Source organism: Macaca fascicularis, chromosome 12, assembly GCF_037993035.2.
Source record: "Macaca fascicularis isolate 582-1 chromosome 12, T2T-MFA8v1.1".
Taxonomy (NCBI): Eukaryota; Metazoa; Chordata; class Mammalia; order Primates; family Cercopithecidae; genus Macaca; species Macaca fascicularis.
In genome coordinates, this window is record NC_088386.1 from 9,956,529 (window position 1) to 9,971,028 (window position 14,500).

A 14,500-nucleotide genomic window follows, 5' to 3' on the forward strand; every position below is an offset into this window, starting at 1 on the left:
GCCATTGCACTCTAGCCTGGGTGACAAGAGCAACTGTCTCAAAAAATTTAAAAAAAATGAAACAATGAAAAAATAAAAAGTATGGGCTGGGTGCAGTGATTCATGCCTGTAATCTCAACATTTTGGGAGGCCAAAGAGGGAGGATCACTTGAGTTTGAGACCAGAATGGGCAACATAGTGAGATTTTTATCTCCACAAAAATGTTTTAAAAAATGAGTCAGGAGAGGCAGCACATACTTGTAGTCCCAGTTATTCAGGAGACTGAGGCAAGAGGGTCGTTTGAGCCTCAGTTAGAGGTTGCAGTGAGCTATGATCACAGGATAGCTGCACTCCAGCCTGGGTAACAGAGCAAGACCCTGTCTCAAAAATAAATAAATAAAATTTTAAAACTACATATGTCAAAGCAGTGACCACTGAAAAGGCCAGCAGCAATGATAACCCAGTACCAATTAGCAACCCCTGGCGCCCATACTGTGGTCTCTAAGTACCGTTTTCCTCTAAAGGGAACCAAGAAACCTTTGAGACATGGCTACTCCAGTTCTGCAGCGGAAAATGAATACTGAGTCTAGAATATCTTGTGTCTAAGAGTAAGAAAACTATCAGACACTCTCAGGTCATGTCAAAATGTTACAGAAATTATTGCATTTTGGTTAAGTTCACAAACAGACAAAACTCATTGCATCATGAGAAAAGTCAAGATAGTGGTTACTTTCAGGGTGGACAGAGCAGTGGCTGGGAATAGACAAGAAGCTTCTAGGGTGCTGGTATCTTGATCTGAAGGCAGTTACACAGGCACATATATTATTTTTTCTATGATTTCTTTATTTTTATCATTTTGTTATCTTTTTTTATACTTATCATCTTAACCATTTCTAAGTGTACAGTTTGGTAGTGTTAAGTATATTCCCACTGCTGTTCAACCAATCTACAGAATTCTTTTCATCTTGTAAAACAAGTTCCACATCCATTAAACAATAACTCCTCATTCTTCTCCTTCCCCAGTCCTCGGCAACCACCATTCTACTACGAATTTGACTACTCTATGTACCTTTTATAAGTGGAATAATAAACAGTATTTGTCCTTTTGAGTCTGGCTGATTTCAAGCATAATGTCCTCCAGGTTCATCCATGTTGTAGCATGTATCAGAATTTCTTCCTTTTTTTTTTTTTTGAGACGGAGTCTCGCTCTGTCGCCCAGGCTGGAGTGCAAGCTCCGCCTCCCGGGTTCCCGCCATTCTCCTGCCTCAGCTTCTCGAGTAGCTGGGACTACAGGCTCCCGCCACCACGCCCGGCTAATTTTCTGTATTTTTAGTAGAAACAGGGTTTCACCGTGTTAGCCAGGATGGTCTCAATCTCCTGACCTCGTGATCCACCCGCCTCAGCCTCCCAAAGTGCTGGGATTACAGTGCTGGGATTACCGCGCCTGGCCGAATTTCTTCCTTTTTAAGGCTGAGTAATAACCCACTGTGTGTATACACTACATTTTGTTTATTCATTCATCCATCAATGACGCTTGGGTTGCATCCACTTTTTAGCTATTGTGAATGACGCTGCTACGAGCATGGGTGTGCAAATACCTCTCAAGACCCTACTTTCAACTATTTAGATATATGCAGTGATGTGGAATTACTAGATCATATTTTTAATTTTTTGAGTATTTAAATTGTACCTAGCTATATACTTGAGATCTGTGCACTTTTACAGGGCATATGTTACTAACTGATCAGTGAGAATCAAAATACAAGCACTTTAGAAAACATTTTGACAGTGTCTGATAAAATTAACTATATGCTTATCATGAGTCAGCAATTTCATTTGTGGTTATTTACCCAAGAGAAATAAAAACACATTCACACGAAGAACTGTACCAGAATGTTTATAGCAGCTCTATTCATGGTATCAAAAAGCTGGAGACAACCCGGAGGATATCCATCTGCTAGTGAGTGGATGAATGAACTGTGGTACATCCATACGCATGAATCTGCTCAGCAACAGAAAAGGAAGAAACTCCGTTTCCTGCAGTGGAGAAAAGAAAAAGAAACAAGAAAAGAACAAACTACCACTATACACAAACATCAATGAATTTCAAAAGCAAGCTGGGCACAGAGGCTCACACCTGTAATCCCAGCACTTTGCGAGGCTGAAGTGGGAGGATCGCTTGACACCAGGAGTTTCAGACCCACCTGGGAAACACAGCAAAACCCCATCTCTACCCAAAAAGTAAATAAATAAACAATATGAAAGCATTATGCTAGGGGAAAGAAACCAGACACAAAAGTCTACCTACAAGTCCATTTATATGAAATTCTAGAAAAGGCAGAATTGTGGTGACAAGGCAGATAAGTAGTTGCCAGGAGCCTGGATTCAGGGAGGGCATGAAGGAACTTTTAGAGTTGGTAGAAATGTTCTGTGTCTTGATAGTGGTGGCAGTTACCTGGTTATATTTAAAACTCACCAAAATTGTATGCTTAAAATTGGTGAATTTTATTTTATTTAAATTATGCCTCAGTAAGGATTCCTCAGAGAACTAAAAGCAGATCTACCATTGGATCTAGCAATCCCACTACTAGGTATCTACCCAGAGGAAAAGAAGGCATTATATGAAAAAGATACTTGCACACGCATGTTTATAGCGGCACAATTTGCAATTGCAAAAATATGGAACCAGCCCAGATGCCCATCAATCAACGAGTGGATAAAGCAATTGTGGTGTGTATATATATATATGTGTGTGTGTATATATATGTGTGTGTGTATGTGTAGATATATGTGTGTGTATATATGTGTGTGTGTATATATATGTGTGTGTATATATATGTGTGTGTGTGTGTATATATGTGTGTGTGTATATATATACCATTGAATACTGCTCAGCCATTAAAAGGAATGAAATAATGGCATTCGCAGCAACCTGGATAGAATCGGAGACTATTATTCTAAGTTAAGTAACTCAGGAATGGAAACCAAACATAGTTTGTTCTCTCATACGTGGGAGCTAAGCTATGGGGATGCAAAGGCATAAGAATGATACATTGGACTTTGGGAACTCGGGGCAAAGGTTGGGGGTTGGCGAGGGATAAAAGACTACAAATTGGGTACAGTGTACACTGCTCGGATGGTGGGTACACCAAAATCTTAGAAGTTACCACTAAAGTACTTATTCATGTAACCAAATAATACCTGTTCCCCAAAAACCTATTGAAATTTTTAAAAATACTAAAATTTAAAAAAAAAATAAATAAATATAAATAAATAAATAAATAAATATATATATATATATATATATATATATATATATATATATAAAACAAGAGAAAAAAATATACCTCAATAAGGCTGCTTTTTTAAGTGTAAGAAGAGAAAGGAAACCCTCATTGGTCACTTTTGGGGGTTGCGAAGGCACCAATTCATCATTCTGGAAACTGATAATTAAAAGGAAAGAATCAAGTAATGGTCTGCCTTTCCTGTACGGACTATATTTCAGGGCGCAGCTTCTCCTGTGGTTCTTTTCAGATGCTACTAAACATTCAGACTCACAAGTTGACCACGAGCCACACCGGGAATCAGAGCCTCTGGGAAGGTCATAGGGCAGGAACCACAGCTGGCCCACCAGCAGCACCAGGCACTCCCCTTCCTTGGCTATAAGGACGCAAAGGCATAAGAACGATACATTGGACTTTGCCATGCAGCAGCCCTAGGGTCACCCCAGGAGCTGTCCTCTCCCCAGGGAGACCCAACATGGCACAGGAACAGGAACCGTGCTAGGGTAGAAGCCTAATGCCCACAGGAACCAATGTCTCTTGAAACAAGTCCACCGATAAGAGATTCCAGAGCTCCGCGAGAATCCCTGCACTCAAGGAAGCTATGCCAGATGGCGTTTTCCAAAGAGGGACACAATACTCTTGACCCATATGTTATTTCAGAAACTTGCCACATAGAGAGGTGAATCAAATTTTTACAATAAACCTGACTACTGATGTAACTGGTTTTTGTTTGTTTGTTTGTTTGTTTGTTTTTGTATTTCAGCTTCTTTTTATTTAGACAAATGCTTACAATTACAGGTCACTCCAAAACTCCCAGACCATGCACGTAAGTAATGATATTTACACATCACCCATAGTGGGAGCTATTGTCTACGGATTTAAATCACCCCATGCCTGGCACAAAGTAGGTACTTGTCTATCTTTGTTCAACTAAGATGTTGTTTTCCCCGTTACGTGTTTTGTGTCTAAAGTATAATTTCATATTTGTGTGATTATTTGATTAATGGCTAATCCCTCCTTTATACTAGAAATGCCTGAGGGTAACACTGTACATCTTTTTCTATTAGTATTTATATCCCCAGAACATATTATATACCATGCCGTCTGGCAAAAAGCTGGCCCTTGTTCTGTTATGAAGATTTAACATACAGTCCTTTAAAATAGTGGAATGGTTTTAGGTACATGCTAAATACCCTAAGCGTTACTGTCATTACTGTTGTTGTTGTTTGTTGCATAAATGAATTATTCATGGGCAATCTTACACCAACCTAATGTAGCAGATAAGGCAGCTTTTACAGTCTATATTTTTAGTAGATTTTATTATTATTATTATTAGACTTTAAGTTCTAGGGTACATGTGCATAACGTGCAGGTTTGTTACATATGTATACTTGTGCCATGTTGCTGTGCTGCACCCATCAACTCGTCAGCACCCATCAACTGGTCATTTACATCAGGTATAACTCCCAGTGCAATCCCTCCCCCCTCCCCCCTCCCCATGATAGGCCCCGGTGTGTGATGTTCCCCTTCCCGAGTCCAAGTGATCTCATTGTTCAGTTCCCACCTATGAATGAGAACATGCGGTGTTTGGTTTTCTGTTCTTTTGATAGTTTGCTAAGAATGATGGTTTCCAGCTGCATCCATGTCCCTACAAAGGACACAAACTCATCCTTTTTTATGGCTGCATAGTATTCCATGGTGTATATGTGCCACATTTTCTTAATCCAGTCTGTCACTGATGGACATTTGGGTTGATTCCAAGTCTTTGCTATTGTGAATAGTGCCGCAATAAACATACGTGTGCATGTGTCTTTATAGCAGCATGATTTATAATCCTTTGGGTATATACCCAGTAATGGGATGGCTGGGTCATATGGTACCTCTAGTTCTAGATCCTTGAGGAATCGCCATATGATGTAACTGTTTTAATCAATGATAAATGTTAAATAATAATGAAGTGGATACAAAGAAAATACAATAAAATTCACACTATATTTCTAAATTTCAAAGATGCAAATTACAAGCAGAATATAGACTGTAATTCTATTTTTTGGAAAATTTAGAACCACAAAAATATTAGTAGTAAATTTTCTTTTTTTGAGAGCACAAGATGATCTCACTGTCACCCAGGCTAGAGCACAGTGCACCATGATAGCTCTCTGCAGCCTCAACCTCCCGACCTCAAGCAATCCTCCACCTCAGCCTCTTGAGTAGCTGGATCTACAGGTGCACACCACCAGGCTTAGCTAACTTTTTAACTTTTTGTAGTGACAGCATCTTGCTGTGTTGTCCTGGCTGGTCTCAACTCCTGGGTTCAAGTAATCCTCCCACATCAGCCGAGCAAAGTGCTGGGATTACAGGCATAAGCCACCACACCCAGGTTATAGTGGGTATTTTGAGATGTTGGTGTTAAGAATAAACAATAAAATAGTAAAAAGATACATTGGTAGAAGTAGGCAAATTTTCAAACTCATAATAAGCTATGCTAGTGACAGCATGGTGAGACAGCCACTTTTACATACGGCTGGTGGTAGCATAAACCGGGATGACTTTTCTGGAAAGCAATTTGAAATTATGTATCTAGTCTTTAAAATATCATATCCTTTGCTACGGACTGAATCGTGACCCTCTAACATTTACATGTTGAAGCCCTAACCACCAATGTGACTGTATTTGGAAACTGGGCCTATGAGGAGGTTACGAAGGTTAAATAAGGTCCTAAGGGCGAGGTCTCAATCACACAGAGATGGTGCCCTTATAGAAGAGGAAGAGATATCAGAGCCCTCTCTGTGTCATGTGAGGACACAGTGAGAAGGCAGCCGTCTGCAAGTCAGGGAGCGAGCCCTTACCAGAAACCAAATCAGCTAGAACCTTGATCTTGGACTTCCCAGCCTCCAAAACTGTGAGAAATAAATTTCTGTTGTTTAAGTCACCTAGTCTATGGTATTTTGTTATGGCAGCCCAAGCTGACTAAGACACTCTTAATTCAAATATATGAGTTCGGGCAGGCACAGTGTCTCACGCTTGTAATTCCAGCACTTTGGGAAGCTGACGTGGGTGGACCACCTGAGTTCAGGAGTTCAAGACCAGCCTGGCCAGTGTGGCAAAACGCTGTCTCCACTAAAAATACAAAAATTAGCCAGGCATGGTGGTGCATCCCTGTAATCCCAGCTACTTGGGAGAGTGAGGCAGGACAATCATTTGAACCCGGGAGGCAGAGGTTTCAGTGAGCCGAGATCAAGCTGCTGTACTGCAGCCTGGGTGACAGAGCGAGGCTCCATCTCAAAAAAAAAAAAAAAAAAAAAAAAAAAAAAAAAAGCAAATATATGAGTTCTAGGAAATCTTCCAAAGGAAATAACCTGAGATGCAATCAATGGCTGCATATCAAGATGTTTATCACACTATTATTTGTCATAATGAAAAACTAGAAATTTTGTATCAAATATCAATATTATTCTTTATAGTGAAATAGAAAAAAATGGAAGACTATAAACAAAAATTTTAATAGTAGTTTCCTCTGGGTGGTACAAATAAGCATTTTTTTAAATTTCTCATGGGTTCTTTTTTTTTTTTTTCAATTTACTAGTGAATTTCTATAGCCTTTAAAATGTGTAGGGAGAAAGGATTTTTGTAAAAACAGTAGAGATAAGTCAACCACCTCCTCCCACCCCATCCCCCAGGGAACACATACCATCCATTCCCCAGCACCTGACCTATGGGCTCACAGTAGAGCATGCCAATAACAAAGGAAGAACAGCTGCACCTTGTTCATGTAGGAAACGTCTATTAGCTTATCGGAATGCATTCCTCTTACTGGTTTTGCTTCGGGGCCTCCTCTCACATTGGATAGTCAATGGGTGGTGGTGTGGTTGTCAATCAAGGGGCATTATTATCAGTCAGAACCCCAACAGGAAATCAGTGGCATGCTCAAACTGGGTAATTTGAGGAGAGTTTAATAAAAGGATAATCTATAAAGGGATGGATAGTGTTTGAAGAAAACATGAGGGCTAATGTCGTGCCCGTTAGCTAATAATAGGGCAGCACTGTTGTCACCCTGGCTGAGAGAAGGGCATGGTTATCGGAAGCTGAACGAAGGAAGAGAACTGTGAGGACAAGGTCCCCAGGCAGGAACTATGATTCTGGTTTAACAGACAAAGTCATCCCGATCTTACTTTCCTCCCTCCTCAGTCTTTTATCAGTGCTCCTTACTGGCCAGATACATCCAGAAGCTGGAAACCAGCGGAGACCTTTGACGTCATCCTCTAAGGAGACGGAGCAGAATGGAGAAAACTGGGAAGCAGACCTGAAGGCTATGTCTAGCACAGCCCCTGGGGCTCAGGAACCACAGCTCACAGCAAAGCTGAAAATTCAAAGTCTCTTCCTGGAATTCAGCTTCCAAGCTCTTGGTACAGGCATACTTCATTTTATGGTGCTTTGTAGATATTTTTTGCTTTGTATTGTTCTTTAGAGACAGGATCTCACTCTTTCTCCTGAGCTGGACTGCAATGGCACAGTCAGAGCTCACTATAACCTCAGATTCCTGAGCTCAAACGATCCTCCAGCCTCAGCCTCCCAAGGAGCTAGTTAGGTTTTGAAGGGAAGGCGAGGGACACCCACACAGAGAGGGCAGCTCAACAGCAAATGCAGGCTTTATGTCCCCCATAAAACCTACCAAAGTGGGGAACCATCCTAATGCCAGTGCCCACCACTGCTTATAGGCTGGGGGTAGTTACAGGTATGGGCGGGAGGGGTCTGAGCAGTACGGCTTGCTGACCGGCAGGATATTGAAAAGACGTTCCTGTGATGAGGTGGTTCTGGCCCTTGTTCCGGCGGGATGTCATCGCGGTGTTCCTTGGACCTTTGCCCACCAAGATATGATAGGGATGTTTCTTTAATACGGCCTTTGTCCGAGGTGGTTAGGCAGGATGTTTATTATGACCCAAACCCCTGTGAAATGTTTTGCTTCAACCAAAGTCTGTAAAATAGCAGGGAGCTTACAAAATGGTGCAATTTGGACTAACAGCTAGGACTACAAGTGCGTGCCACCATGCCCAGCTAATTTTTTCATTTTTTTGTAAAGACAGGGTCTTGCTATGTTGCCCAGGCTGGCTCAAACTCCTGGTCTCCAGCAATCCTCCCACCGCAACCTCCCAAGTGCTGGGATTACAGGTGTGCGCCGTTGCACCCAGTCCTAAACACAACTTTTATATGCACTGGGAAACCAAGAAATTCACGTGACTCACTTTATTCTGATATTTGCTTTATTGTAGTTGTCTACAACTGAGCCCAAAATTATCTCAGAGGTATGCCTATATAAATACGGGGCTTAGAGAAATGCTTCTCTAGCCAGTTTTTCCTTCACTAGAGAAAGGAGATTAAAACATTCTAAGGATAGAAAAACAGTTGGAAGACGGGCCGGGCACGGTGGCTCACGCTTGTAATCCCAGAACTTTGGGAGGCCGAGACGGGCGGATCACGAGGTCAGGAGATCGAGACCATCCTGGCTAACACGGTGAAACCCCGTCTCTACTAAAAATACAAAAAACTAGCCGGGCGAGGTGGCAGGCGCCTGTAGTCCCAGCTACCCAGGAGGCTGAGGCAGGAGAAAGGCGTGAACCCGGGAGGCGGAGCTTGCAGTGAGCTGAGATCCAGCCACTGGACTCCAGCCCGGGTGACAGAGTGAGACTCCGTCTCAAAAAAAAAAAAAAAAAAAATTAAAAAAAAAAAAAAAACATTCTAAGGATAGAAAAAGAGTTGGAAGACGATTGAGAGTGAGACACTCAACGATTGAGAGTGAGACACTCAAGAGAATCTTGGCTCCTAACCAGTCCCCAAAGGTGATGTCCAAGATAAGAGGATGACAGAGCCCTTCACACATTACGATCTCACAGAAGAGAGGGGACTTTCACCCCGCCCCTTGTCGAGACTCCCAGGAGGCGACAGCCTTCCTTGTGCTGTTAAGGCATGTAACAGTTCTATAGATTGGCAACCAACATGCTGGGGCAACTCCACGAGGCTACCTCGGTCCCATGTAACGTGTAAGTCAAATTTCCCCACGTCTCGCAGTGCGGTGTAAAAGTCAGCCAGTGGAGAAGAGCTGGTCCTGCAGTCAAGATAAGGGAAAGCCACAACAAAGACAAGCATGGGCCATATGGTCCGAGGCCAGGAAAAGGCGGACTTCACGATGGATGCCAACGTGGAACGAGGGAAACACACATTTGCACCTCCGAAGCTGTCAGCCTAAGACAGAGCATGACTGCAGACCAGCCACACACATGCACACACACAATCACACACGCACACACACACACACTCCCTCTGTCTCTCTTACACACACACTCTCCCACACTCTCACACACATACTCTCTCACACACACTCTCACACACACACTCACACATACACACTCTCTCACACACACTCCCTCTCTCATACACACACTCACACACATTCTCTCACACACACACACACTCACACACTCTCCCTCTCTCTCTCACACACTCTCCCTCTCTCTCACACACACTCTCTCTCACACTCCCTCTCTCTCTCACACACTCTCTCTCTCTCACACACTCTCCCTCTCTCTCACACACTCTCCCTCTCTCTCACACACTCTCCCTCTCTCACACACTCTCCCTCTCTCTCTCACACACTCTCCCTCTCTCACACACTCTCCCTCTCTCTCTCTCATACACACAGTCACACACACTCTCTCACACACTCTCACACACTCACACACACTCACACACATACTCTCACACACACACTCACACACATACTCTCACACACACCCTATCACACACACTCTTACACACTCTCACACACACATTCTCACACACACACACTCTCACACACACATTCTCACACACACACATACTCTCACACACATTCTCACACACATACTCTCACACACACACTCACACACTCTCACACACACACCCTATCACACACACTCACACACTCTCACACACACACCCTATCACACACACTCTTACACACTCTCACACACACACATTCTCACACACACACACTCTCACACACACATTCTCACACACACACATACTCTCACACACATTCTCACACACATACTCTCACACACATTCTCTCACACACACACACATTCTCACACACACACATTCTCACACTCTCACACACTCATACACATTCTCTCACACACACATTCTCTCACACACACACATTCACACACACTTCCTCTCAGTCTCACACACATTCTCACACACACTCCCTCTCTACACACACTCATACACATTCTCACACTCACTCTCCCTCTCTCTCTCACACACACATTCTCTCACACACATTCACACACACACTCACACACATTCTCTCACACACACACACATTCTCACACACACTCTCACACACACACTCCCTCTCTCCCTCACACACACACACTGTCTCTCACACACTATCCCTCTCTCACACAAACACACACACTCTCCCTCTCTCACACACACTCTCACACATCCTCTCACACACACACTCTCCCTCTCTCACACACACACATTCTCTCACACACTCCCTCTCTCACACACTCACACACATTCACTCTCTCACACACACACATTCTCTCACACACATTCACACACACACACACTCATACACTCACACACACTCTCACACACATACTCTCTCACACACATTCTCTCTCTCACACACACACTGCCATGGCACAGAACTGAGAGCCATCAAAGGGATGCGGTCAGAAGAAGAAACAATCCTGAACTGAATTCTCATCCAACATCACTGAGGACACCCTTATGTCACCGACGAAAAATACATTGGAGTTCTTTATACTATAAGAGAGAAGACATGTTCAAGACAGAAGTTAGGTTCTGTTATAGAGAAATTTATTTTTTTGCATACCTAAGTTCATGGCCCGTAAAAATCATACCTACTACACGTTGTCTTCAAAGTGCAATCTGATTCGCCATAGCCAAAAGGCAGAGCAACCCAAGTGCTCACCAGCGGGTAACAGACAAACAACATGAAGTCTACACACACAATGAAATATTACTCGGCTCTGAAGAGGAAGAACATTCTGACGCATGTTACAATATGGCTAAGCCTGGAAGCCATTATGCTAATGAAATAAGCCAGTCCAGTCACAAGAGGATAAATACTGTGTGGTTCTACTGACATGCAGTAGCCACAACTGTCTAATTCATAGAGACGGAAAGTACAATGAAGGTTGCTAGGTCTAGGAGGAGGGGTAAAAGGGAGTTATTATTTAACGGGTACAGAATTCCAGGTGGAAGGCCAGGCACAGTGGCTCACGCCTGTAATCCCAGCACTTTGGGAAGCCGAGGTGGATGGATCACCTGAGGTCAGGAGTTCAAGACCAGCCTGGCCAACATGGCGAAACCCCGTCTCTACTAAAAATACAAAAAATTAGCCAGGCATGGTGATGCACACCTGTAATCCCAGCTACTTGGGAGGCTGAGGCAGGAGACTCGCTTGAACCCGGGAGGCAGAGGTTGCAGTGAGCCAAGATCATGCCACTGCACTCCAGTTTGGGCAACAGAGCGAGACTCCGTCAAAAAGAAAGGAAGGAAGGAAGGAAGAAGGAAGGAAGGAAGGACGGAAGGAAGGAAGGACGGAAGGAAGGAAGAGAATTTCAGTTTGAAAAGATGAAAAAGTTCTGAAGATGGATAGCGGTGAAGGTTGTATAACAATGTGAATGTATCAATGCCACAGAATTACTCACTTAAAAATGGTTGAAATGGTAAATCTTAAGTATGTTTAATCACAGTTTTTCTTAAGATGTAGTCCATAAGCTTTTGTATAACTTCTGCAAGCTGCTCATCTTTCCAATAAATTTCTTTTTTATGGTTGAAAATTCTTGCAACTAAAGGCTGTAGCTAATCCTGAGGAGTTACCAGATGCCCAACCCGCAGGATATTCTCAGGAAGCCCATAGCAGTGTGTCAAAGACACGGATAATCTCTCAACTGTAGAATTTCTTGGACTTTCTCCATCAGTTCCCCAATCAATGGGAGTAAAGACAACTCCAAGTTATGTGGCCCAATAGAAGCCAAAAGCCGCATATCAAGCCCCACCCTGATTTCTCTCTCCAAGTCTCTCCCGGATACATGCAAGTGACTCCCTTCCCAATGCACCAAGTCAACCGCCAATCTAGACACAGAAATGTGTCCATCTTTTCTAAGGGCACAGAGTCCTTCAGCTCCTACCTAGAGTCTCCGCCATAGTCCCTTCCCATTCTTCTTCGTGCTGAGCCAGCAACCCACAATAATTGCAGGATTATAGAAGAGGGTATGGTCTTTTGTGATTGGCTTTTTTCACTTAGCACAATGTTTTCGAGGGTCATCTTTGTTGTAGCATGCATATTTCATTTTTATTATTGCCAAATAATATTTCATTGTAAGGAAACACCACATTTTGTTTATCCATTCATTCGTTGATGGACATTTAGATCGTTTCCACTCTCTGGCTATTGTGAATGATGCTGTTACCAACATTCTTGTTTTTCTGTGGACGTAGGTTTTTCAGTTCTCTCAAGTATATCCTGAGTGGGATGGCGAGGACATGGGTAACTCTGTTTAACACTTTGAGGGGCCTGGTGTGGTGGCTCACACCTGTAATCCCAGAACTTTGGGAGGTCAAGGTGGGAGGATCACTTGAGGCCAGGAGTTTGAGACCAGCCTGAGCAACATAGTGAGAATTCATCTCTAATTTTTAAAAATTAGAAATTAAAAATTAACTTTTGGCCGGGCGCAGTGGCTCACGCCTGTAATCCCAGTACTTTGGGAGGCTGAGGCGGGCAGATTATGAGGTCAGGAGATCAAGACCAGCCTGGCCAACATGGTGAAACCCTGTCTCTACTAAAAATAAAAAAAAGTAGCCGGGCGTGGTGGTGGGCACCTGTAGCCCCAGCTACTCTGGAGGCTAAGGCAGGACAATGGCGTGAATCCAGGAGGCAGAGCTTGCAGCGAGCCGAGATCGCGCCACTGCACTCCAGCCTGGGCGACAGAGTGAGATTCTGTCTCAAAAAAAAAAAAAAAAAAATTTAACTTTTTAAAAGTGTTTTCCACAGCAGCACAAGATCAGTTTTGAACCCTTGACACTGTCAAGTGGTGACCAGAATTCAAGCTAAAGTACAAGCCAACAAGCATGTAAGTAGGTGATAGCAGGGAGAGGATGGGCTGGCTGAGGAAGAAAAGCAGTGCCTCCTCCTCCGACTGTCTAAGACTCAAGCTGTCAACCCCAGGAGTCACACAGAATGGGTCACAGAATGGGTCACAGGACAGCTTCAAAAGTCAGATGATGTGATGAATGTAAAAATGCTTCACAAAGCAGAAAATGGCATACGACATCGTCTAGTTTCATAGGAATATCCAACAGTGATATGTTTTTTTCAATAATATCAGCTGTTAAATCAAGTTTACCTAAAGCTGTCTCCTTTACATATTTTAAGTTCAGCCTAAAGGTTTCTCTGTACATCGTGGACTATAACAAGTGGAGGTATAAACAGACCATAGCCTACACTTGTGCCAATCACCAAGTTTTGGCCAATCAAATGTAGCCATCCGTTTGAACCTTGGTTCAAATGAGGCAAACATCCAGTTGTAACCAACCAGGCTGTTTCTGTACTTCATTTTTGTTTTCTGTCCATCACATTCCTTTTACTTTTTTTTCTCTTTCTTTTTTTTCTTGGAGATGGAATTTCACTCTTGTTGCCCACACTGGAGTGCAATGGCACGATCTCAGCTCACTGTACCCTCTGCCCTCTGCCTCCCGGGTTCTGGTTTTTTTCTGTTTTTTTTTTTTTTTTTTTTTTTGAGATGGTGTCTCACTCTGTTGCTCAGGCTGGAGTGCAGTGGTGTGATCTCGGCTCACTGCAACCTCCGCCTCCCGGGTTCAAGTAATTCTCTCACCTCAGCCTCCTGAGCAGCTGGGATTACAGGCACCTGCCACCACGCCCAGATAATTTTTGTATTTTTAGTAGAGACAGGGTTTCACCATGTTGGCCAGGCTGGTCATGAACTCCTGACCTCAGGCGATCCACCTGCCTCAGCCTCCCTAAGTGCTGGGATTACAGGCATGAGCCACCGCACCCAGCCACATAGTTTTTTGGGTTTTTTTGTTTGTTTTTCCGGGACAAATTCTCGCTCTGTCACCCAGGCTGGAGTGCAGTGGCGTGATCTTAGCTCACTGCAACCTCCGCCTCCCGGGTTCAAGCAATTCTCCTGCCTCAACCT